Source organism: Piliocolobus tephrosceles, chromosome 1, assembly GCF_002776525.5.
Source record: "Piliocolobus tephrosceles isolate RC106 chromosome 1, ASM277652v3, whole genome shotgun sequence".
Classification (NCBI taxonomy): Eukaryota; Metazoa; Chordata; class Mammalia; order Primates; family Cercopithecidae; genus Piliocolobus; species Piliocolobus tephrosceles.
This window is the reverse complement of record NC_045434.1, coordinates 10,486,829-10,512,999: the sequence shown is the minus strand read 5'-3', so window position 1 is coordinate 10,512,999 and position 26,171 is coordinate 10,486,829. Positions and strand designations below refer to the sequence as shown.

The window sequence follows — 26,171 nt, the reverse complement described above, 5'->3', positions numbered from 1 at the left end:
ACAATGAGAGAAATCTGGCATGTCTGACTCCATCTTGCTTCTATTCTCACTGGCTGACTGTCCTCACTTATTCCTGGGCATAAGTGAAGCTAACCATGGGAGGAATTACTTTATAGTTTAATTTTGAAGCAAGGATAATAGTCCCTCACTAAAACTGATCTCTTCCTTGTTCAGGCCCTGAAACTGCCTTTGTAAGATGAATAAAAGGCCATAAGATTAGGATTATGGGAGGGGCCTGAATTCTGCTAAATGTAGACAATAGTTTCTATAAACCCTTACTGTCAGGAGTCATGTGGCCAGAAGTCACAGGATTTGTGACTTCCCAGTTGCTCCTGTAGATAACGTCACTATTGTAGAACCTAAGATTGGTCTTTTGAGATGTTTTTCAGACTGATCCCATACAGACTCATGACTCCTGACTCAGCTAGTCCTGTGGCCCCCACTTAGAGGTGGATTTAGTGCACAAGGACTGTTTTCCACACCTCTATGATTGCATTCTTTACCAATCAGCAGTACACATGCACTATCCCCTGACTGCCAAACTATTCTTGAAAAACTCTAATTTCTGAGCTTTCAATGAGGCAGATTTGAGTGATTTCTCCAGTTCTTCCATGTGGTTTGCCTTGTATTCATTAAACTCTTTCTTTCTTTCTTTTTTGACGAAGTCTTGCACTGTCACCAGGCTGGAGGGGAGTGGTGCGATTTCAGCTCACTGTAACCTCTGCCTCTCGGGTTCAAGCAATTCTCTTTCCTCATCCTCCTGAGTAGCTGGGATTACAGGTGCACACCACCACACCCAGCTAAGTTTTGTATTTTTAGTAGAGACGGAGTTTCACCGTGTTAGCCAGGGTGGTCTCAATTTCTTGACCTTGTGATCTGCCCACCTCAGCCCCCCAAAGTGCTGGGATTACAGGCATGTAAACTCTTTCTTTACTGCAATACCACGGTCTCAGTGAACTGATTTTGTCTGTGCAGCAGGCAGGAAGAACTTGTTGGGTAATTATAACATTAGAAATTCATTTATGCAGAATAACACACACACACACACACAGAAAGAGAGAGAGAAAGAAAGACAGTCATATACTGTTTGTTATGACAAAATAATAAACAGTATAAAAACATGTTTTTGGAGTCCCCAGAAGAGAAAAGAGAGAGAAAAAATTGTAGCAGAAAAAATTATTTGAAAAAATGTCTGATAAATTTCTAATTTCCTAAAGAGGATTTAACCTCAGTCAGGATAAATATAAATAAATATACACTTAGGTACATTATAGTCAAATTTATAAAAATCAAAGGAGAAAATCTTAAAATTATCTAGAGGAAAAAAGACATATATACTAAAACAACATTAAGAATGATCGCTATCTATTAAAAAAAAGACAAAATGAAATTACCCCTTTAAAAAGAATCCCCCATCCCCAAACTGTCTATCTAAAGTTCTATATCAAGAAAAATTATCCTTCAGTTTAATTTAATTGTGGTCTACATGTATGACCATCTTTCTAAAGGAGAATTTAGTGTCTTCTGTGTCAGTCTTTTATATTACATTTTGCCTTTTAATGTTGTCATATTGGTTCATATCTTAATACAATGTAAATAGTTCTAATCTCTCCTCTAATATCTGCCCTTAAGATGTGTGAAGATAACAAAATATGCACCCTTTTGTCTTTTTTTGTTCAAGTAAAGAAACTCAGTGCCTTCAATAGTTCCTCATATGGCTTAATTTTAGAGCCTTCAGAATTCTGGTTACTCTGTTTGAAATGTATTTTTGTTTAGTTTATATCTTTCTTAAAATGAATGTAATTCCAGAAATAGATATCATTCACCAAGTATGATCTAAACAGAGGAAAATATGAGAAGAACCTTCCTTATAAATTATGAAAGATTATGCATCTGTTACTGTAGAATTATTTTGTGTAATTTGAAAAAAAAACAAAAAACAAAAAAACCACAAAAGCTTATCTGTCTATCTGGAAAGGAAAATAAAAATCTCAGGGCTCCAGACTCACTATGTCAAAGGGAAAAGTCAAGTTTGGGAACAGAGTCATACAAAGCTGCCTCCCATTTTGTTTCCCAAATAGATAGCTACAAAGATAAAAGACTACATACCTCTCTCACAATTTTATCACAAGTAAATTCCTTGTGGGCCCCAAGATATATAAATAAGAGACAGAGGTCTTACTCTGTCACCCAGGCTAGAGTACAGTGGTACAATCATAGCTCACTGCAGTCTCCAACTCCTGGGCTCCAGCAATACCCCTACCTCTTCAGCCTTCTGAGTAGCTAGGACTACAGGCACTTGCCAATATGCCTGGCTATTTATATATATATATATATATATATATATATATATATATATATATATATTATGGAGATGGAGTCTCACTATGTTCCCCAGGCTGATCTCAAACTCTTGATCTCAAACTCTTGACCTCAAGTGATCTTCTGACCTCAGCCTCCCAAAGCACTAGGATTGCAAGCAGGAGCCACTGTGCCCAGCCTGACCCCAAGATCTTTACCCTATAACAATTGTGTTGAATTTCACCCTGACAAAATAAATTAATAGCTTATCTTCACAGATACCGAACAAGGGACAAAACTAGAAGTCATCCATCTGCTCACCTGAGACAAATGCATATTTGACTGTTTCCTCTCCTCTATGTTTACTTTGTCTTATGTAAAAATGCAGATTCACTGAGCACAAGATGAATGCATAATTGGCTATTTCTTTATCTCTCCATTCACATGTAAAATGTGAATTCAGAGAAAGCTGATGGAAAACTCAAAAGAATGCAACTGCCTGCCATCTTTATCTACCCTTGCCCCCATTTTTTCTTTCTCTTTTCCCTACTGCCTGCTCTTTCCTCTTTAAATATAGAAGTCCCTAAACCCTCTTTGGAAAAAGCATGAATCACAGATATTGCCTGTGATTTTGTGTTCCTTTTTCCTGAGCATGTCCTCAACTTAGCAAAATAAATCTCTAAAATTATTGAGACTCACCTCTGTCAATTTCTTTAATGTAATATGTGTAAAACAATGTTATATCATTGTTTATTTATATGAACTCATAGTCAACTAAAACCTCTTAGTCTTTTAAAATTTAGTTTGCTAAGACATCTTTGCTCTATTTTGCTCTTTCTTTTATTGGTTTTAGGTATCCTAAATCTTAAAATCTGAAGCCAATTCTTAAAGTTTAATCTGGTAAAATTTAGCTTCATTTTTTAATCTGCATTTTTTTTTTTCCTGGGAACTTGTGTTTGCCAGTGAATTTAAACTTTCACATTGGAAGACCCAGGTGAAAAATGATGTTTGTTTGTTTTTATAGTGTATGCATTCTAGTTTTCTAAGGAATTGATTTTTTTTTCTTTTTGAAAAATATTACATCAGTGAAGAATTTCACTTTTAGGATATACAGACCAGATGCTGGACCAGAGCATAAAACACTGAGAGTCATTTTAGAGGACTCAACCAACTGAATTCACGTAGGAAAAAAATTTTCTTTAAACTATAACCAGCACCATCAAAGTTGATAAATTTAAAGACTTCAGAAATGATATCTGCTAGAAATCTAGAGCTTCATTTGAACACATATCAGTGCATTTGAATGAAAACAAAGTAAAGAGCCAAAACATTTTTGTATTAGTCCGTTTTCATGCTGCTGGTAAAGACATAACTGGGACTGGGAAGAAAAAGAAGCTTAATGGACTTCCTGTTCCACATGGCTGGGGAGGCCTCACAATCATGGCAGAAGGCAAGAAGGAGCAAGTTATGTCTTTCATGGATGGCAAGAGGCAAAGAGAGAGAGCTTGTGCAGGAAAACTCCCATTGTTAAGACCATCAGATCTTGTGAGACTTATTCACTGTCATGAGAACAGCATGGGAAAGACTGAACCCCATGATTCAATTACCTCCTACCAGGTTTCTCCCACAACATGTGGGAACTGCAGGAGTTATAATTCAAGAGATTTAGGTGGGTACACAGTGAAGCCATATCATTCTGTCCCTGGCCCCTCCCAAACCTTATGTCCTTTTTATATTTCAAAACCAATCATGCCTTCCCAACAGTCCCCCAAAGTCTTAACTCATTTCAGCATTAACTCAAAAGTCCACAATTCAAAGTCTAATCTGAGACAAGGAAAGTCCCTTCTACCTATGATCCTGTAAAATCAAAAGCAAGTGAGTTGCTTTCCAGATACAATGGGGGTACGGGCATTGGGTAAATAAAGCCATTTCAAGTGAGAGAAATTGGCCAAAACAAAGGCTACAGGCCCCATGCAAGTCTAAAATCCAGCAGGGCAGTCAAATCTTAAAGCTCCAAAATGATCTTGATGCTGATGCAAGAGGTGGGTTCCCATGGTCATGGGGAGCTCCAACCATGTGGCTTTGCAGAGTACAGCCTCCCTCCTGGCTACTTTCATGGGCTGGTGTTAAGTGTCTGAGGCTTTTCCAGGTGCATAGTGCAAGCTGTAGGTTGATTTAACTTTCTCGGGTCTGGAGGATGGTGGCCCGCTTCTCATAGTTCCACTAGGTGGTACCCCAGTAGGGACTTCGTGTGGGGGCTCCTACCTCACATTTCCCTTCTGCACTGCCCTAGAGGGGTTCTTTATGAGAGCCCCACCCTTGCAGCAAACTTCTGCCTGGACATCCAGGTGTTTCCATACATCCTCTGAAATCTAGGTGGAGGTTTCCAAACCTCAATTCTTGACTTCTGTGCACCTGCAGGTTCAACACCATGTGGAAGCTGCCAAGGTTTTGGGCTTGCACCCTCTGAAACCACAGCACAAACTGTACCTTGGCCCCTTTTAGTCATGACTGGAGCAGCCAGGACACAGGGCACCAAGTTCCTAGACTGTACACAACACAGGGACCCTTGGCCCAATCTAGGAAACCATTTTTTCCTCCTAGGCTTACAGGCGTGTTATGGGAGGGACTGCCACGAAGACCTCTGTCATGCTCTGGAGACATTTTCCCCATTTTCTTGGGGATTAACATTCAGCTCCTTGTTACTTATGCAAGTGTCTGTAGCCAGCTTTAATTTCTCCTCAGAAAATGGGATTTTATTTTCTATCACATTATCAGGCTGCAAATTTTCCAAGCTTTTATGCTCTGCTTCCCTTTTAAATCTAAATGCTTTTAGCAGCACCCAAGTCACCTCTTGAATGCTTTGTTGCTTAGAAATTTTTTCCATCAGATACCCTAAATCATTTCTCTCAAGTTAAAAGTTCTGCAGATCTCTGGGGCAGGGGCAAAATGCCACTAGTCTCTTTGCTAGAACATAACAAGAATCACCTTTGCCCCAGTTCCCAATGAGTTCCTCATCTCCATCTGAGACCACCTCAGCCTGGACCTTATTGTTCATATCACTATCAGCATTTTTGTCAAAGCCATTTAACAAGTCTCTAAGAAGTTCCAAACTTTCCCACACTTTCCTGGCTTCTTCTGAGCTCTGCAAACTGTCCCAACCTCTGCCTGTTGCCCAGCTGCAAAGTAGCTTTCATATTTTGGGGTATCTTTTCAGCAGTGCCCCACTCTACTGGTATCAATTTACCGTATTAGTCCATTTTCATGCTGCTGATAAAGACATAACTGAGACTGGGAAGAAAAAGAAGTTTAATGGAATTCCACTTCCACATGGCTGGGGAGGACTCACAATCAAGGCAGAAGGCAAGGAGGAGCAAGTCACATCTTAGATGAATGGTGGCAGGCAGAGAGAGAGAGAACTTATGTAGGAAAACTTCCCATTTTAAAATCATCAGACATCGTGAGACTTATTCACTCTCATGAGAACAGCATGGGAAAGACCTGCCCCATGATTCAATTACTGCCCACCAGGTTCCTCCCATGACACGTGGGAATTGTGGGAGTAACAATTCAAGATGAGAATTGGGTGGGGACACAGCCAAACCATATCGATTTTTTTCCCAGATAGAACTCCCTTTGTTCTTTTACTCTGATACTGTTAACTTGTTGCCTTATCTCTGTTGTGAACTTATGTTGAAAACATTCTCATTTGACAAAGGCATTTTTGTATTCACCGTACACATTTTTTTTCTACAAAAAGATCTATCTATCTATCTATCTATATATATATATTTTCTTGAGGTGAGAAATGAAAAACCACAAAAGCTTTACTGGTTACTGCCTTATGTGGTAGCCTTTATGAGAGCAGGCTTTTCAGTAACTCGTTGTCAGGTTATCTCACACTTGTCAGTTGAACAGCTCCACACTTCCTTCTCCAAGGCCATAGTCATTACTGAGCAGGGCATGGAGTCCTCATTCCATCACTTAAGCATGGCTGTGGAAAGAAACTGCTACCTGGACTTCCGGGCAGCTATACAATCCTTAGAAGTGGTGAAAAAAGCATCAGAAGTGGTTCCCTGAAGGTATTCTTTTCTGAAAGCAGTGTCAGGCAGTTAGTAGAGTGCCTGAATGAATGGAACAGGAAAAGAATACACCTTGAAAGGATAAAAATCCCATATCACAGGCGGAGTTTGGACAGCATGGATTGACAGTAGTGTGTATAATATACAATCACTTACGTTCTGCAGATGGTCAATTAACACAAGGATGGGATTTTAAAATATCTTTCTTTTAAGATATATTTTCATATGGTGAAATGCACAGATCTATTTTTTACTGTGGTTAAAATGCATAATGTACAAATTGCCATTTAAACCTTTTCTAAGTACACAGTTCTGTTGCATTAAGTACATTCCAGTTGGAAATGCACAGATCTTAAATGTACAATTTGATGAGTTTTGGCTAATACATATACCTGTGACACTAATATATCTTTCAAGATATTGAACATTTTTGTCATTCTCAAGAGTACTTTTATTGTCCCTATGTCCCTCAAGCGTAAAATTTAAATAATTTACTTTTCTCCGTTATATGATCTTTTTCATTAAATAGCATGTAAAAAGAATTGTAAGTATAGAAAAATAACACAAAAAGAATCATCCACCAAGGCAAATCATAACCCATACTGATATATCAAATCCTTAAGTAAGTCAATGACACAGCAAGAAATAAAATACAGAAGTAAAGAAGTTTAAGAAAAAAAATTATTTAATTTTCTTTTGAGACAGTATCTTGCTCTGTTGCTGAGGCTGGAGTGCATTGGTACGATCACACTCATTGTAGCCTTGAACTACTGGGCTCAAGCGATCCTTTCACCTCATCCTCCCAAATAACTGGGACTACAGGTATGCACAACCAGGCCCAGCTAATTTTTTCCTTTTTTTTTTTTTTTTTTTTTCCGTAAAGATGGGATCTGGCTATGTTCTCCAGCCTGGTCTCAAACTTCTGGCCTTGAGCTTCCTCCTGCCTCGGCGTCCCAAAGCATTAGAATTACAGGTGTGAGCCACTGTGCCTCACCTAGAAGGTGTTTATAACTATAGTGCAACTATACATTTTGCTTTAGGATACTAGAATAATTCTTGAGGTCACTGTCTCACTCATCTCTCCCAAGAAAGTTTAAAATAGTGTAGGGTCACTGAGCCCACAATTCTAGGCTTCTCTCACCTCGAAGATTTCCCATTCTATATAAGCTGCTGAAACCACCAACTTTTGGATACACCTCCAAGAAGAACAAGGAAAGCACCAGGGGGGCAAAATGGATTCATAGCATCATTTATCCTTGATGAAAATAACGTTAACTGGGTCTGATGTGTTACTCTTGGTAAGCTGAGAACCTGGCTGAACCTTTATTTCTTTGTTACTTTGGTGCAGTTGGCCGCACTGGCCAGAATGACCAGAATGACAGTGTGGTTTAGATCGGGATTGTGGAACAAATGAAATAATGGTGAGAGACACCCCATCCTCCCGATCACTGAGCAGAATCAATAGATACCTATGGTTTAGTGTGGCCTTAGAAGGTACTTCTAGATATATGCTAGGGCATGAAAGGGTGGAGCTGTTAGGGCAGAAGGGAAATTGATGGAGATAATGGGGAAGAGAATGTCCCCATTTGTGCCAGCATGAGATAGAAATGGCACTGGGTAGTTACAGGAAAATGGAAAACCTCAAACAACAGCTAAGACAGAAACTAGGCAAAGAAACCACAGGATAACAGAAAATCCAAAACAAGGGAGAGAAAATGGCCAAAATCCTGGTGGGGTGACATGTCCATGACTCTTACAGGCAAACCCAAATAGGGGAGAAAGGGGTGGCAGGAGTGGAGGTGCATCCTGAAATCATCTCCTTTTCCAGAACACCTAATGATTATTCCACCCTCAGTTAAAGAAACACTCATAAAATTAGAAAGTCAAGCTTTGTGTGCATGACTTGTTCTCACAAGCATGCCTGCACTTCTCTCTTAAGTGAGTACTTTCGCTTTACAATAAAAGCTTCCTGCCTTTCACCTCATTCTGACTCATCTCTGAATTATTTCTCGTGATGGTGTCAAGAGCCTGGAAACTAGCTGGGGCTGGTGTCTCACTAGCATGCAGAGACTCTCCTGGGGTCACACTGGCATCCGGAGAGCCTCCTGAGCCCTCCAGCAACAAGTAGATCTGGTAGTAGCTTTGCAACTTTGAGGGGAGGTTGGAAACTTGGCATGAGGGGTAAATGCAGTGGACTGAGACTTTAGACTAGTGGGCATGGGGTCTTTGACCAGGCGCCAGTGGTAGCTTTCCATTCTAGCTGCTCATTTCCTATGGATCCCCCTAGCTGTGGTGGGCATTAAAGGTGCGCTCAGGTATTTTGAGTGGCAGCATCTGCTCACCCTGGATAGACCATCACTATCCAGCTGTGCTATTTTGGATAGCTGTGCTAGCCTTCCTCTGCTCCTTCTCGGCTACCGATTTTAGAAACAAGATAGACCAGGGAAGTCTGACTATTTACAAATACTATAATGTAGCCTGATCTTCAGGCCTCGGCTGCTAGACAGCTCCACTGAAGGGATCTCAACTATGTTAGGGTACCCCTGGTCACTTGAAAAGCTGCCTTTCTCTGGAAGCAGATGGCTCAGAGTCTGTTTTGTGAATGAGGGTAAAGGTGCCAGATCTGGCTAGTTTTAGCATCAGAACACCAATGGAGAGTAGGTCCTGTGCCTTTAAAAAGTTGGCTTCCAAGGGGTAAGAAAGAGAGATGTCTTTGTCATCTGGATTTAGTAAATTAAATGCTTACCATTTTAGGTGATCCCCTTCTTGAGCATGCACTTTTGGAGAGTATCAAAACCTGGAGTTCATTGAGATAGATTAGAAAATTGGATGCACACCTGTTCAGTCTTTTAACATGGGGGTATGTCCTCTTGTGTGAGGGGGTTCTGAAGGCCTGTGAGATTGAGACTGGCCTTTACTGGTGCTGATGGAGGCTCCTGCTACTGCAAGCTGGGCTGCCGCATGGAGTCATCGTTAAGTGGAGCTGTACAGACTGCAGGGCTAAGCAGAGGGGTTGGTGTAGATGGTGTGGTGCTGAAAGAAATCAGGCACATTCCTCAGCCCTGGGCTCAACACAAACACATTTCTCAATTCAGAGACTACCATATGTCTCTCAACTTCCTGAGCCCAGTACAAACACCATATATCTCTCAACCTCCTGAGCCCGGTACAAACACCATATATCTCTCAACTTCCTGAGCCCAGTACAAACACGTCCCACCATATATCTCTCAACTCAGAGACTGCCATATATCTCAACTTTAGAAAAAAAAACACCACCTGGAAAATCCCCGATAAGGACACAGCCGTTTGTGGTTTTACTGAAAGCGTGGGAACCAATAAAAAACTGCTAAATGTCTAACTTAAAATGTTAACCAATTGTAATGCTGTAACCGAAAGAATTCCCTTGTTCCTCTGTAACCTTAAAAGTCCTGTTTACATCGGGCTATAAAAAGTGAGTGCATGCATTGTTCGGGGCCCTCTTGTAAGCTGTGAAGTGGAGGGTCCGAGTTCGAACTTGCAGTAAAGATCCTTGCCGCTTGGCTTTGGCTCTGGACTCTGGTGGTCTTCTTTGGGGAATAAACGTTCTGGGCATAACAGTGCCAGTTCTGCATGCAGCCCTGTTTGCTATAGTTCAGCTGCATTGAGTGCTGCTGATGGAGTTTTACTTGCCACTGCATGCACGTGGCCAGCCAGATGGTAAATTTTCTGCTTCAGTGTTTATTAAACCCAGCTCATGGTTGATGCACAGCTGAGTCATTCCCTTTGCCAATGGATGAGACAGTGCCTCTGACTTAGCGGTCTGCACGGCTCACTTCCAGGTGTGCAGATCTCAGGAGGAAGCATGGATCAATACCGGGCAGCCTGAGTTATTCAGCTGGAAATGATCTTGCGAACTGCCTCTACATTGACAAAACGGACGTCAGAATATTCAATAAATGGATATCCAAAGGAAATAAATGATGGAAGCCCTTTTTCCCCTCAGATTCTACTTCATTTGACAACTTTGAAAGACATTTTCTGAGAGATTTGGCTTTGGGTTATACAGGTATTTTTGAATATAAACTTAGTACTGGAGCAGTTTCACAGAAAACGGCATAGTCCAAAAACATGTAATGGCTGGTGGAGAACACCAGGTAAATTTTCTCTAGGAAAAAGATTCTGTCTCATCTTTGAAGAGAAAAAGAAACCTCTTTATCCATTTTAAAGGATGTTTCCCCAATATATTTATATGAGATTAAGTGAGGTAGATAAATTGGCCTTCCTATATCTTAAGGGAAATCCTCAAAATGAAGAGATAAGCACAGAACTATATCACAAATACCTATAATATTATAAATCATAAATACTTAAAACTTTTATGGTCTCTACTATGGGGACAATCAAGACTGTGCTTCTTGATCTAAGAGAATAGCAGATTCTGGACAGGCTCCAAGTATTGCCAATTACTTAAAAGTCACCCACCCTTTGAGGGCATTTGGGAGAATCTTCTTGTGCTTCAGTCCTGTGAAGGAAAAAGTGATTGCAGCATGGGTCGAATAATTCACATGCACTATTAGCAGAGTGCAAAGTTAACAAGGGGCAGAGTATGTTTGTGTTTTGTTGTTGTTGTTGTTGTTGTTTTTTTTTTTTTTTTAAACGTGTCAGCTTGACCAGGCTGCAGTCTCCAGTCTTTCAGTCAACACTCCTAGGTGTTGTGATAAGATTTTGCAGATGTAATTAAAGTGCCTAATCAGTTGACTTTGAATAAGAAGATGATTCTGGATAATCCAAGTGGACCTGACCTAACCAGCCAAAAGCCTTAGAAGCAGAACTGAGGCTTTCCCAGGAGAACAAATAATTATCCTTCATACAACAGCTTTAGCTTCGACCCATGAAGTTCTATTTGGAGTTCTTGTGAGTTCCCTCCCTGACCACTTGCCCTATGAATTTCAGACTTGCTTAGCCCATCACATAATTATGTAAGATAATTACTGTAACAAATCTTTTAATACATCTGTCTCATATGGGTTCTGTTTTTCTGGCAGGTGCATACAGCTCACATTTAAGAGATTCTCTGCTTACTGAAATTTTAGTTTATCTAACCTTTGTGACTTCTACAGATCTCTGATACCTCTAAAAAGATGACTATTGTATCTCATTTGTTTTTATCTAGTTGTTGTAGTGGGAGATTTGGTCTCCCAGTGTCTACTGTAGAGTCTCCCAAAAGATACAGAGTAGAAAAGAAGGAAGAAACGGTATTCTACTTACAATGTGGTTCTGACATTAGTTGTATAACAAGGTCTAAATATTTACATTCCGAGACATGGCTATAGTTAAATATTCCTAGTATTGCCTGTACATGAATTCTTAAACCTTAAACTCAATTTCAGTAGCACTTAGAGTTTTACGATGACTTTAATATTCCCTATTGCAAAGTTAAGTAATAGGACTGGAGTCATAAAGAAAGACATGTGATCCTGTATAATGGAACTCCTGACACCTGATGGGAGCATCCTGTACATCAAGAGCCAGTATATCCTTTGTTCATTTCGTTTCAACTGCCATTTATTTCTTCAAGGTGACTTCTTATGGTGCTACTTTTTGCTTCGACTTTATTCTCTTTCATTTCTTGTAAATTTCTTTGGAGGGGAATGCTTCTTAATTTATTTGTAAGGTTGTATGTGTGATAAAAATCAGGCTTAGAGCAGACAAATAAATACAAACAACCAGCATAGGGCGTGGGCTGTAAAATGGGCAGCTGTCTAAAGAAGCCCCGTTGAAACAACTGGAGATGTGGATGTGGGATCTGGAGTGAGAAGCAAGGCAGAGTCTGTGGTGACTCTGAATCTTCACAACAGGAATAAGTGAAAAGAAGAAAAGGCAGATTTGATTAGTAAAAGAATGTGCAACATGCCTCACATGCGTTGGGTAGCCTGTTCTATATATGGAGTTTACCTCATACTAAGGGGATTTATTTATATGCTTTCCACAGTTACCTGAGAGCTCCTACAACTCACTGTTCACTTTTGATTTCAGGCCTTACTTCCCCTTAATATCCTCTACCAACTACCCTCCATTCTCTCATCCTCCAACCCTTCCCCCTGTCCCTTGACTTTGTCTCAGACTGTTATGGTCTATTTGTACAAAGGCACAAAAAAAGCCACTATACTCCATTTCGTTGGCTATGTACAGCTAACTACATCCTAAAAAATTGTTGCATTTTTAAAATAACAATTTACATCCTATAAGGTATCTTCATTTATGGACATAAGCTCTTTTAAATGCAATAGCAATGCTACACCTGACAATTACTTTATCTGTATAAGGATGTAGCATTTGTGATTACATTTTATAAAGATATGAAATAAAAAATTATGCTAGGAAAAAAGTTACACTTCCAAAATTATTTAAACTTGATTTTAGTTTTAAACATCGGAAATATTGCAATTACAGCTCAGAAAAATGAGGAAAGGCCTCTAAGAGACTCTTCTTGCTGAAATGTGATTCCAAATAAATAAATAAGCATACTTGAATTGATAATAAGGCTTTGAGCTATTCAGCTTAAAAATAGGCTTACCCCATTAAGATTATTAAACTCAGAGGCATATTCTGAAAAGAGCTTTTGAAAATGGATTTCTTGCAAACTATCATCAAATATTCATAGATAAAATAATTATGTGGAAAGATAAAGGGATGGTGGAAATTAAAGGGGGCTGATAATAAAGGAAACTGGATTAGATAGTTATACAAACTTTCTGAGAGGGAGAATTCTTTAGAGGAGGTTGGCGTGAATCTTAGACTTGAGCATTTGAGCATCTGGTTTTTTTGCTCCTCATTGCTTCTGCCCTGGTGAATAAAGTGCATGGATAAGCGTAGGTGACAATTGCTTGACTGTGATGGAATTTAACTCCCATATGGGTTTGTATTCTTTGTTGCTTTACATTCAGTGTTTTCCTTACCATGAGCATGGATGAGGCTATGCAGTGTTCTTTGCAACCTTTATCATGTCTAACACAGTTCAGGGAAGTGTCACTGAACAGTAGGCTGGTGGCTGAGGAGAACACTATATACTCAGTTTCATATTTCCTTGCTAAAAGCCAACACATAAGATATTTAAATTTGTATGGTCGTACAGCTAACTGTGGAAAGAGAGGGATTTGCAAATTTAACCAACTTAATTATTTTATACCTGAATATTTGATGATAGAAGTAGGAAATTCACTTTTTTTTTTTTTGAGATGGAGTCAAGACTGTGTCACCCAGGCTGGAGTGCAGTGGCAGGATCTCAGCTCACTGCAACCTCCACCTCCTGGGTTCAAGCAGTTCTCCTGCCTCAGCCTCCCGAATAGCTGAGACTACAGGCACCCGCCACCACACCCAACTAAATTTTGTATTTTTAGTAGAGACGAGGTTTTGCCATGTTGGCCAGGCTGGTTTTGAACTCCTGACCTCAGGTGATCCACCTGCCTTGTCCTCCCAAAGTGCTAGGATTACAGGCATGAGCCACCACACCCAGCCCAGAAATCCATTTTAAAAAGAACTTTGTGTAAAGCTCTTCCTATATGAAGGTCTTCTTGTTTATATTTCCTAATGCTTTCTTGAGTAGTAGCTGGAAGTTTAGACTGAGTATTTCTCCTTTTCACTTACTTTCCAAATCATTCCAATCTGTGTGACTCTATCTTTTGTGGTCATCAAGGCTCAGTAAATAAACCAGCCACCTTCTAACCAAAGTAGACAATTGACCTCCTGTATTGACCTCCACATAAACTTGTCTAATGGATCTCTACCCTGCCCAAGTATCCGCTACCCTCTGAGTACTTTCTCAACCAGACACCTAAAGGAAACAGATGCCTAAGTAGGGCAGCTCTGGAACAGAAATTTGTTTTCTGAATTGGCAAAGATACCTATTAAGTTACAGAAAAATATATCTACATTTTATATTTTATAGCATGCAAATAAATATGTGTATAAAATGTAAATATATTTAGGTTATGAATCAATATATATACATAAATCAGTGTTATTGATTTAATAGGTTTTAGCGTTTACTAGAAAATGAATTATTGAATATGTAAAGATGGCTCACATAAATATGCTTAAAATACATTCATCACAATGAGTGTGAATGTGTTTAAAACAAAGACAGTTTCACAATATTAATAGCTACCAAGAGATCTTCTACATGAAATTTATTTGATGTTTTATACTAGAAAGATTAAGGACTATGAAATGTTTCCCTTGATCATTTAACGATGTAATATTGTATGCTTGTAACTATTAGGCATCGTCCTAGGTTCTAAAAATAAAATTTTTTAAAATGGAGGAAAAACTCTGCCACCAGGGAGTCAGGGAGACAGAGGGTAACAGTGCTTAAATGCTATAGCATATGAATTCCAGGAGATGAGTGTAGCACTTGATGGCCACCTAGTCCAGATGGGGTCAGATGCCATCCAAGTGAGTTGATGTTTGAGCAGAGTCCCTGTATCCTTCACTTTCTACGGCATGAATGTCCTGAGCCCTATTCCTACAGGATTCTATTCTAAGGATGTAGTCTTCACATTAAAGAGCATCATGAATAAACACACTGAAGTGTTAATAGCTGATGATGACTTCATGTGTTATCTCGTCTCACATTTTAATAAAGAACAAAAGACTTTATGTCTAGCTCATGTAGCTAATGATGGCCTTAAAAATAAAAAGGCGTTAATAGCGAATGATGGACTTTCAGGTTCCAGTAGTACAGTTAATTAATTTGGATGAAGTGTTTTGTCTTAGTGCCTTTAAATTACAGATGCAATTTTGCAGATAATACCACTGTTCTCACATTTCTCCTCTCTTTAGCTGCTGTGTGCTTCTCCACTTTTGCATCCATAGAATTTTAGGAATTCCAGGACTCCGAGCTAGATCTCAAAATCTCATGAGCCCAGAAATCAATCAGAGTATAAAAGTGGATACTCATCTCTACTAAAAATACAAAATTTAGTTGGGTGTGGTGGTGGGTGTCTGTAATCTCAGTTACTCAGGAGGCTGAGGCAGAAGAACTGCTTGAACCCAGGAGGTGGAGGTTGCAGTGAGCTGAGATCCTGCCACTGCACTCCAGCCTGGGTGACACAGTCTTGACTCCATCTCAAAAAAAAAAAAAAAAAGAATTTCCTACTTCTATCATCAAATATTCAGGTATAAAATAATTAAGTTGGTTAAATTTGCATATTTTAAAACTGATTTATAAACCAGCCAACAGGTATCTAAGGAAATGAGTTTCAAACTCCCCTTAATAATATCTTTTGTCACCACAACACAATGATCAAAATCAGGAAATTAACATTGGCACAGTAGTGTAAACACAACTATAGACCTTATTTAAATTTCACCAACGTTTCCACGAATGTCCTTTTTCTATGCTGGTATCCAATACAGGTTCTCAAATAGCATTTAGTTGTTATTTGTCCTGAGTCTCCTTCAATATATGATTGTTTCTCAGCCTATGCTTGTCTTTCGTGACCTTGACACTTTTGAAGAGTGCTGGGCAGCTGCTTTGCAGAGTGCTCTTCAACTTAGCTTTGTCTAATGTTTTCTCATGATTGGATTGAGGTAAGGCACTGTTGACAGGTATGTCACAGAGAGGCTGTGCTGTTCCTAGTATATTGTATCAAGGGCACGTGGTATTCATATATCTTACTGCTGGTGATGTTAACCTTAGTCGCTTGGTTAAGGTGGTGTCTGCTGGATTTCTTAATTGTGAAGTTTCCCTTTTCCCTTCGTAATTAATAAATATCTTGGAGGAGATACTTTGACACTATGAAAATATCCTGCTGCTCTTCAAATTGATACCTCAAATTCCAGCCCCCACACCACACATTTCGTTCCAGTCTTTCCTCACTCTTTATTTGTAAGGAATATGTCCCCAAACAATGAGAAACTTGGCTCTAATTATCGCTATATTTACTTACTTGTTCAATCCTAGCATAAATATAAAATGGCTTTAGAATTGCTAAAGCATAATCCTGTGAGAAACAAAGTTACTAATTAGATTACAGTTTTTTTTTGTATAGAGTTCTTTGGCTTTAGCCCTACAATGTCCAATTAAAACATTGTTTTCCAAAGATATTTTGTTCGGTTAATTCTTTTCTTTCTCAGTATCTTTGGTGGTATTAAGGTATTCATTCATTTAAGCTTATTTGTTACTGCATTATTTTATGTTGAGTCTTTCCTTCTCCATCCTGGCTGAAATTAACTGTTTACATATTTTGGGATATTTTATAATATGTGAAACCTTATAGAAGTTTTAAGAATTAGAGCTATGAAACAAGAATATTCAAAGAATTGTCACTACCCATTCCTGTTTCTTCTTTTTTTCCATCCTGTTAACACCTGCCCTCCATAGGTAACTACTCTTTTTAGTTTCTGGTTTATACTTCCTGCATTTCTTTACAGAAATGAACAGATACCTGTCTATGTTCTTCCACCCTGCTCTTACATGAAGGGTAGTCTACAATAATGTGGGCACTTTACTTTCTTCATTTAATATCATATCACAGGAATCACTTGGTATCCGTTCATAGAGATCTTCCTCATCCTTCTTTATAGGTGTAATACTACATTACATGGAGGTTTACTGAATCACTCTCCTATGTATGGGCATTTAGGTTCTTTGTGTAATTAAAACAATATTCCTCTGATGTTTTGTAATTATATAAAACACTGCAGTGTGCAAATTCACTCATATATATTTCTGTGTAGTAAAAATATACTTTATTTTTAAATGCAATAGCTGCTAACAATATACACTGATTTTGATGTTCCAAGAAAATACATGTATTCAATAATAAGCTTTCATTTGCCTCTTCAAGAAATTCCAAAGAAAATACTCCAGTTCTGTTCAACATTATACCTTGAGGAGTTGAAATGTTTTCCATGATAAAAATATAATTTGTGCGGCCCACACCTTGATTGTTTATAAAAGATGGAGTTTCTAAAAACCCATATATATCAACAATAAATGCCCCCTTCTCTTTGAATTCAATGCTTAATTCAAATTGATGTAAGACATTGGTGAATCAATAAACTTGATGAAATGTGTCAAAATGTTCATGAAAAAATACATTTCTATTTCCTCTCCATTTCAATTTGTAGATATTTTCTAAATGGGATTTTTAAGTGCACAGAAATAAAAGCTATCTACATGTAACTCTGGAGAGATTAAAAACACAACACACGTAAAGTTAACATGCCTAAATCCTAGGACTGATTCACAGTGTAAGAATAAATGTCAGAAATCTCTTAATTATATATAGATTGCTTAAGGGTTTAAAGATAAATTTTGTAAGCCAGAATTACCAAGAAATAAAATCTTATTTGAATTTTACCACCAAAGTTAACACTCCTAGTAAAAGAAGACAATAGAATTGTGTAGAAAATTCACATCTACATCAAAAAAGAGAAGTTTTATCAACTAGAACAGTAGAGCGCTGTTCAACTGTTGAATACGAAAATTTCTCAGAATCCCTTCGAAAACAACAAGACTTTCCATTCAGACTCCAATCTCCTCATTTAAGTAAAACAAAACAAGGTGTTTAAATGAAGGGGAATGGTTTGTTAGGTTTAAAAATAGAATCAGATGTTTTCCATTATGTTAATTCATACACTACATGAATTGCCTACCATAAAAACCTTTATGTCCCAAATTTCTGAAGATTTTAAGCTATAATCTTTCCATAAACATACACGGAGGTAAAAGCATGTTGTAGGATCACAATTTTTACTAGCATTCGTCCATTTGCCAGTTTTCATTGCATTTGACTAACTTCCCCGATAAAGTAATATGTCTTTCTACAGAGAAAAATAATTCTGCCTTCAACATAATCATAATAGACCTGCCTTCCTTGAACGTCTAGATAAATGGCCAAGTGTAATCACTCGATAAATAAAAAACAATGAAGATAATAAATAAAGATGAAAATACTTTGCATTTCAGAATGTGCTTTTCATCACCCTGTTTTGAAGAACGAAGCTCTTTCCTCTGTTAGCCCTCCACTCTGCACCACTTGGTCCACCATTCGCTGGAAAGAACAGACTTCACCTCTCTTGAATCTTTTTTATACATTCGACTATAAAGCAAGGTCCAATATCACTGGAAGGAATGCTAAGTTGTCACTATTTTGAGAGTAGGTGAAGAGTGATAATGACTGCCTGTGTGCTGTACAGATGGGACAGTCTCACTCACTAAAGCTGCTGCAAAATAATTTCTCAATAGATAACTGCATAGTGCTTCTTCCTTGAACCAGATAAATCATCATCCAATATTTTATTACAGAAGGATGGCTGCTCAAACTTTGATCGGCAATAAGGAGTTTTAAGAAAGGTAAGGCAAAGAAATCTCCCTTAGCCAAATGGATGTAATACGGAGCTTTTTGTGTCTTTCTATATTAAGCTAATTACTGATAGATTCAAAAAATGAAGTATGCTTATAAAAAGCTGCTTCCATAAAGCCAGTGCTTTCTAAGTGTTAGCATGTCAAAGGGAGAAAACATTGTGATTTCAAAGTAATACACTTAAAATAAAAAAAAAAAACAACAAAAAACAGCCTAGGAGAAATAGTACTTCCTATATAAGTTAGGTATCAAAAATTATAAAAATGAGCTGGGCGCAGTACTTCCTATATAAGTTAGGTATCAAAAATTATAAAAATGAGCTGGGCGCAGTGGCTCATGCCTGTAATTCCAGCACTTTGGGAGGCCAAGGCAGGTGGACCACAAAGTCAGGAGGTTGAGACCAGCCTGACCAACATGGTGAAACCCTGTCTCTACTAAAAATACAAAAATTAACCGGGCGTGGTGGAGCATAGTGTATTCCCAGCTACTCGGGAGGTTGAGGCAGGATATCGCTTGAACCCGGGCGGCAGAGGTTGCAGTGAGCCGAGATCATGTCATGGCACTCCAGCCTGGGCAATAGAACGAGACTCCATCTCAAAAAAAAATGTAAAAATGTATTATAGTCACAACCACAGTCTTTGGAGTAGTAGTTAGAAAATTTCATTTTTTTATATAAAGAATAAATACATAGCAAAGTGTCAGCAAGTTCATCCTCCCTTATTAGAGGAAAAATAATTTCTTATTTAGGACTTCAATTTGAAAACAAAACAAAAAGCCCTTAAAAACAAAACAAAACACAAAGAGGCAGAGTGCTGTTCCTCAGCTTGGTTATAAACAAATTTCACTCAAGGAAGTGCAATAAGTAAGATCAGGCAAGATTGTAGTAAATACACATTTGCCATGACTATAATTTAGTCCAAGAAGAATGAACAATCCTCTACACAAGATAATTGGGGTGAGAGAGTTGGTAGTCTGTTGGTAATCTGTGTCTATATTAAATATGCTTTAGAAACAAAAATGTACGTGATATTTGGTTAAACCTTAGTCATTCCTTAGGTTAATTTCTGTAAATGTTAATTTTTACATTACTAATCGTTTTACTGCTATAGCTAAATCAACTAAATATTAGTTTATGTAGTATTGCTCAAGAGATCTACAAATAATAGCAAGCTCTTTGATTACCTAAAAATGAGCTATGTAAACTAAAGGAAGAAAGCAATAATATTCCAAATGAATGGTACAGGGCACACTACGTATAACAAACAAATTTAGAGAGAGTATAAGGTACGCATCAGTTTATCTTATAAGGACAAAATGCTTGAGGAAGGTCTTGAGAAAACACTCCCTCCCTCCCTCCAAACTTTTAGCATCTACATTGTGTCAGATGTTACAATTGGTATGAAGGATAAACGCTTTTAGGCAAAAGTAAAAACTTACCTACAAAGCAAAATAGCAAAGTCTAGTGTAGTGACTTTTTGTAGAAAGCTTTCTTCTCTGGTGGCAATATTCCTTAGTGCATGTCCAGGATAAACTAAATTGAAACAATATTTTTGATACAGTAGCAATCTTTTTATATACTTTTACTAAATTTTACAAAATTCTAAAAATTATGTAAATTTTTGGTACCGTGCATTATGCACCAGTTTGGGGCTGCCTGATGAAGGCATGGCTACTATTTTAATATTAAACATTGCACCTGAAAAGTTCTGCCCTCTATATTAATGGGCACAATGCTGAGGCCTCCTAAGTGATGGCAAATTACCTCTATACAACGCTCTTGTATTGGTTCGAACCCCGAGAGTGCGCCAACAAACAACACAAGGTGGTGTGGAGCAACACACTCTTTTTAATGACCACCTGGGTGCAGAGGGGCTGAGGCCTAAAATGGCGTCAGCACCAAATGAGGACGGGTCAGGGGTTTTGTAGTCTCCTGTAACAGGAAGTGTCTTAGTCTGATATAACTGCTATGCAGTACCCTGATGGCCTCTCTCTCGGTCTTCAGCGAGTACGTGTCTTCCGGCCAGCTCTCTTCCTGCTTCTGTTGTGTTGCTGACGCACACGCTGCTGGCACAAGTGGCCTTGCTCCTTGGGACGGGCCTGAGGAAGGAGGAGCTATTCATTTCCTTAAGCTTTCATGCCCCAGGGAGAATCTTTCAATTTAAAGTGAAAAGTTTGTGATGTAGCCTCCAAATTTGAGAAGAGGGGGACATGGGTACGAGGAGCAGGCAGGGTAAAAGGGTTTTAAAATAATACGGCTTTGGAGTGTATACTTTAGGATAACTACTATACCTTGCTTGTCTATCCTTGACCCTAACCTTGAATAACTGCATGTTCTTGCAAAATGCAATTTCTACTCTGTAGAAAAAGGAGCAGTCTGTTAGGAAAAGCATATTAGGGCAAGACATAAAGACGTCTCTATCATAAATGTGATTTTACTTGTTGAGTTTTTGGATACATCACTATAGGCTTTTTCAACCTTCTTACCATGGGGACAGGTGTTGGGTAAACTCATCCCTTCTATATGCATTAGCTAGGTCATTCTTTTTGGAATATCAAAGCTGTGATATTTTTTGGCCACCAGCTTGACAGTATGCAGTTTGGGCAGCAGGTCAGCTAATGTCATTTCATTGCCAGCCAGAAATTTACGTAGAGAAAACTTAATGTCCTCCATATTATTTTTATCAATTTCATCAGAAAGGAGAGGATTCAGATATTCGTTCAGGTTCTGCAGGGTTTTCAAGAGACTCTTCACCAGTGCTTCATTAGCCTCTGGCATTGAATTCTTGATCCATGCATGCAGAGTTTGGCAAAGACGTCCATTCCAGCAGTATTTGATTCTGCGTGTTTTGGTGAAAGCTCTAAGTACTTGGGCGGGCATAAAACATATTCAAGAAATTCCTCAATCTTATTTACATCTGTTTTGACCTCATTGTTGAAAGTTATAAATGTTGGGTGGGTCCCGAGGGGCAAATTTTGCAGGTCTGCAGGCTTCCTTTTCAAGTCAACAATTGTAACACTAAATACAACTCCTTTGAGCCAAAGAGTCATGAAGAGCCTCTGGGAAAGGGGGCAGTTTCGTGTCATTTCACCATCACTGCCAGCCTTGACGAAGAGCTCTGTGAGGGGCTCTGTCCTCCTCCTTCAGCCTGTTCAGTGTAGCCCATTCAGCAACATTGACAAGGCCATGGCCTACTCGGCCGGGCTCCTGGAACGGCAGTGGCTGCCTCTGTTCCAGGGCAGCTCCGGTTGCTGGCTCCCGCCGTGCTGTTCACTGGATGGTCCTCATATATGTTTCTGAATTGTGGGAGGTGTGGCATCAGGATAGATTCCTAGAAGTCTGATTCCCATGTTGAAAAGTAACATTTGCTTCCTTGCAGGCTCTCCAACAAGAGTGTGCTGTCACATTTTAAAATTTATACCAATCTGATAGATGAGAACTGGTATCTCAGTGTTGCCCTGATGTGCATGTCTCTAATGATAAGTGGCTTTGAACATGTGTTTGTCTATTTGAGGACGAGTTTTATATCTTTGCTTGGAAAATCGTTTATTCATGTATTTTTCCAAAAATATTATTTTCCACAGAACAGACCAGCAAGGAAAGCAGATGAAACTCAAGAAGAATTGTTTTGAATACATTTAACATTGACCGGTTCAAAGATCAAGGACATTTCACTCTCAAAACAAGTCAACATATAGGGTAAGTCCACATTAAATTTTTAGATTATAAGTAATTGTATACATACGGTGATATAATGATTGTATCATCCTCAGAGTCAGATAAGTGAAGTTCCTGTTTTGGGTTTCACATTTTACAAGGCTCAGAGGTGGCCCTCCTCCTGCCATGTCCCTCTCTGTAGAGTAAGGATTCCATGGGCCAAGGAGAGAAGTCCAGAACTGGTAAACCCTTCTAGACTCACACCTGGTATGTGAGGCCTTGCAGTTCTCTGCCCAAATGGTCCTGAGTTGGCTTCCAGTGCCTGGGTGAGCCTGTTTCTTGAATCCATCCCCTCAAAGATAGATGATGATAGGCCCCATGGGTAGCAAAAGAATGGCTGTTTGAAGGGAATGGGGTGGAGTGAGCTTAGATTGGTTATAGTGTGCACCCAAGTACATATAAAGCGCCTTTGTTATGTGGGGTGGAGCCTGGATTGGGCAGAGGATGGAAGGTGGCTGTGAGCTGGGCTCTCAGACTTGCCCAGGACTTGTAAATGTTAGTGGCAGTCCTATATATTGAAGTAATCTTTTAAAAGTGCATGCTTAAAAAGAATTCTTTGTTCACATATCTGAGAAAATTGATAATATAGGGACATCTCCAAGTCCTGAAGTATGAAATGTGTAAGACCAAATAGAAATCATTTGAAAAAGTTGGAGGGCAAGTAGTGCCTCATCTAGAGCAAGTTTTAGTTAGAGCAAGAACTTGAAGAGAACGTTGAGAGAAAAGGATGAGGATAAAGATTTTGTGTATGACTGACCTTGTGTTCCAGAGGGCACAATGAAGGAGTTTCAAGTGAGGAAAGGGCATAGGATATGGGGTAAAATAGGGCATCTATGAAGTCAAAAGGTGAGTTAAATGGAAGAAATGAATGATTGATTTGGAGTGCTGGGCTTTCTATGGCAATTTTAATAGCTTTATTGAGATATAATTCACATATAACATTTATTAAAATATATAGTTCAATGGTTTGTAATAAAGCATATTCACAGAGTTGTGTAAGCTCTAACATAATCTAATGTTAAAATGTTTTCATTGCCCCAAAAAGAAACCAGTACCCATTAGTAGTCATTCCATATCCTGCTACCTTCTAGCCTCAGGCAAGCACTAAGCTACTTTCTATCTCTGTAGATTTGCCTATTTTGAAAAATATATAAATGGAATAATAAAATATGTGTTTTTTTGTGACTGGCTTCTATTGCTTAGCATGTTTTCAAGGCTCATCTATGTTGTAGCATATGTTGGGTTTTGTTATTGCTATTTGTGATTGCTGAATAATATTTTGTAGTGTGGATATACCACATTTTGTTCATCCGTTCATAAACTCATGGGCATTCAGATGGTTTTCACTTTTTGGCTATTATGAATAATGCTGCATTGAACATGTATGTATACATTTTAATGAGGACATCTGTTTTCATTTCTCTTGGGTACATGCCTAGTGGTGGAATTGATTGACCGTGTGGTAAATGTTATATAAATGTGCAAAATATAGACTGGGCATATTGACCCTGTATCCGTCCATTTTCACACTGCTATAAAGAACTCCCTGAGACTGGGTAATTTACAAACAAAAGAAGTTTAATTGACTCACATTTCTGCATAGCTGGGAAGGCCTCAGGAAACTTACAATCATGGCAGGAGCCAAATGGGAAGCAAGGCACGCCTTACATGGTGGCAGGAAAGAGAGTGAGTGCAGGGGAAACTGCCACTTTTAAAATCATCAGATCTCTTGAGCATTTTCACATTATTGCAAGAACATTATCGGGGAAACTGTCTCTACGATCCAATCACCTCCCTTCCAGGCCCTCCCCGTAGGTGAGATTAAAATTCAAGGTGAGATTTGGATGAGGACACAGAACCAAACCATATCGTCTGCCCCTGCTGCCTCCCAAATCCCATGTCCTTTTTACATTTCAAAACCAGTCATGCCTTCCCAAAAGTCCCCCAAAGTCTTCATTCATTCTAACATTAACTCAAAAGTCCAAGTCCAAAGTCTCATCTGAGACAAGGCAGTCCCTTATGCCTAGGAGCCTGTAAATCAAAAGAGAGTTACTTACTTCCAAGATACAGTGGGGGTACAGGCATTGGGTAAATTTTCCACTTGAAATGGGAGAAATTGGTCAAAACAAAGGGGCCACGGGCCCCATGCGATTCTGAAACCTGGCTGGGCAGTCATTAAATTTCCTTTGACTCCATGTCTCACATACAGGGCACACCGATGTAAGAGGTGGGTTCCCACAGCTTTGGGAAGCTCCACCCCTATGGCTTTGCGGAGTACTGCCCCACTCCTGGCTGTTTTCACGGGCTGGCATTGAGTGTTGGCGGCTTTTCCAGGCACACAGTGCAAGCTGTCAGTGGATCTACCTTTCTGGGTTCTGGAGGACAGTGGCCCTCTTCTCACAGTTCTGCTGTGCAGTGCCCCACTGGGGACTCCATGTGGGAGCTCCAACCCCACATTTCCCTTTCACACTGTCCTAGCAGAGGTTCTGCATGCGGACACTACTTCTGCAGCAGACTTTTGCCTGAACATCCAGGCATTTCGATACATCCTCTGAAATCTAGGTGGAGGTTCCCAAACCTCAACTCTTGTCTTCTACACATGTGCAGACCCAATACCACATAGAAGCCACCAAGGCTTGGGGCTTTCACCCTCTAAAGCAATGTCCCAAGCTGTACCTTGGCCCCTTTTAGCCACAGCTGCAGCAGGTGGGATGCTGGGTGCCATGTCCCAGGGCTGCACAGAGCATTTTTGTCTCCTAGGCCTCTGGGCCTGTGATGGGAGGGGCTGCTGCAAAGGTCTCTTACATGAGCTGGAGACACTTGCACAAGTTTCTGCAGCCCGCTTGAATTCCTCCCCAGAAAATTGGTTTTTCTTTTCTATCACGTGGTCAGTTTGAAAATTTTCCATTTATACTCTGCTTCTCTTTTAAACATATATTCCAATTTCAAACCATCTTTTTGTGAGCACATATAACTGTACACTTTCAGGAAAAATCATGTCACATCTTGAGTGCTCTGCTGCTTAGAAATTTCTTCTGCCAGATACCCTAAATCATCACACTCAATTTCAAAATTCCATAGATCTCTAGGGCATGGGCAAAATGCTACCAATCTCTTTGCTAAAGCGTAGCAAGAGTCACCTTTACTCCAGTTTCCAACAAGTTCCTCATCTTCATCTGAGACCCTCAGCCTGGACTTCATTGTCCGTATCACTATCAGCATTTTGGTCAAAGCCATTCAACAAGTCTCTAGGAAGTTCCAAACTTTCCCATACCTTCCTGTCTTCTCCTGATCCCTCCAAACTGTTCCAACCTCTGCCCATTACTCAGTTCCAAAGACACTTTCCCTTTATTAGGTTATCTTTGTAGCAGTGCCCCACTCCTGGTACCAATTTCTGTGTTAGTCCATTTTCACACTGCTATAGAGACCTCCCTGAGACTGGGTAATTTATAAACAAAAGAGGTTAAATTGACTTACAGTTTTGCATGACTGGGGAGGCCTCAGGAGACTTACAGTCATGGCAGAAGGTAAATGGGAAGCAAGGCACATCTTACATGGTGGCAGAAAAGAGAGTGAGTGCAGGGAAACTGCCACTTTTAAAACCATCAGATCTTGTGAGTGAGAACTCCTCAGTATCACAAGAACAGCATGGGTGAAAACCACCTCCATGATCCATTCACCTTCCACCAGGTCCCTCCCTTGACATGTGAGGATTGTAAT

At 39.3% G+C, this 26,171-nt stretch overlaps 1 pseudogene; it reads right to left on the bottom strand.

The window, feature by feature from the left end:
• Positions 1-21,113: 21,113 nt before the first annotated feature.
• LOC111545295 overlaps positions 21,114-26,171 on the bottom strand; it is a 55,855-nt pseudogene continuing 50,797 nt past the window's right edge.